We start from the raw sequence: 1,619 nt of genomic DNA on the forward strand, positions 1-1,619 counted from the left end.
TATCCTTCCCTTCAAGGCTCAGGGGTCCAAGATTGTCTTCTGCATCTGTGTTAATTGGTTTCCCTTTCCTTTGTTGAAGAGGGTCTTTGCAATCCTTCTGCCTAGTCCACCATCTTGCCAGAAGCCCCTTTGAGCTAAACTCTTAAGAGTATACTTCAATAAAATTTACAAAAAGAAATGAACATGGGTCACTGCTCTTAAGTTCTTTCTAGCCAACTGGTTTTTTTTTTTTGTGATTATGTTGCTTATTTCCCCCATGTTGGTTAAAGATGAAATTAACAACCTCAATAGAAAGAAAAAACATAATATAAAAGGACAAACTGTTTAACGTCTAGTCAAAGTGATGTTTCTAACTATCCAACTGGTCTTTGTGGCTTCCATGATGTCTCTTTGCCAAAGGTGCAGGGAGGCCACATCTTCTGACCTCCTCTAACCCCACAAGAGGAAGACAGAATCACTGTCAGTAACCCAAGGCCTATCCCTGCGAGGCCAGACATGCCACCCTCCCTCCAACCCTGACACTAACCGTTCTTCCCGCAGCACCCAACACCTTTCTGGTGGGTTCGATAATTTGCTGCAGTGGCTACACAGAACTCACAGATTATGGGGTTTAATAGGGAAGCACCAGGGTACAATTCAATTTCAGAAACAATGCTCAGTCTGTCTCAGCCTGCTGTCTCTCAGCCCACAGTATCTCTCAGTCTCTCTTCTAATAATGTGTGTCTCTCTTAGCAATGCATGTCTCTGGGAGTCTCTTTCTCAGCAGTGTGTGTCTCTCAGGAGCATGTCTCTCTCAGCTTCACATCTTTCGCAGCCAGAAGTCAGAGAGATTTCTTCTGCCTCTAGGAGGCCTCATTTAGAGCCTGGTAGAGTGGCCAAACTAACCAATCATAACATCAGAATTCTAAGCACCTGAGAGAGAGCAAACTTTCAAGAACATTGCTTTGTGCCACTCTCAACAGAAATACCCCAGGTGGGTAACTTTAACAATTTGGAGCTCCTCAGTTGCTCATGGCAAATTCCACTACAGAGTTTACAAAGACTTATGGCTAGAAAAGCCATACCAGGTAATTTACTACACCACACTCTTTTCTGTCCAGAAGGCAGCTACTGATGGGCACTGGCCTCAGTCTAGAACATAGCCTAAGAAGAGTTAGAGGTTGAAGCTTAGTTGCTTGTTGTGTAGTTTGAGGACCCAAACTCCCCATCAAAGGGGCTGCAGTGGTTGTGTGTGAGTGTGAATCAGTTTTACAGTTTCTTGGCAAAATGGACATTTAAAAGCTATTATTGGCTAGAAACTTGGATTGTTTCACAAGTGGAATAGAGTCTTTTATGAGCTAAATTGCAATATTGCTGTTTTAGTTAGCAGATAAACCCTAGAATCTCAATGGCTTGACAGATAAAACTTGAAAACCCAGTGTATTAATGCAATAGAAGGTTATTTCTGGGTTATGTAAAGTATAACAGTGATGGTGTAGGGGTGGGGGAGGAAAGTTATGCTCCATGCAGTAATTCAATTTTGTGGAGACTCTGACATCTTCAACCTGTGGCTTCTTAATTCATTTTGAAACCCATCCAGTTGGCAGATGGGGGAAAAGAGAGAGGAGGATTACACTTTA

This window comes from Orycteropus afer, unplaced genomic scaffold (assembly GCF_000298275.1).
Source record: "Orycteropus afer afer isolate SDZICR_OR568_19922 unplaced genomic scaffold, OryAfe1.0 scaffold00187, whole genome shotgun sequence".
In the NCBI taxonomy this organism is placed as follows: Eukaryota; Metazoa; Chordata; class Mammalia; order Tubulidentata; family Orycteropodidae; genus Orycteropus; species Orycteropus afer.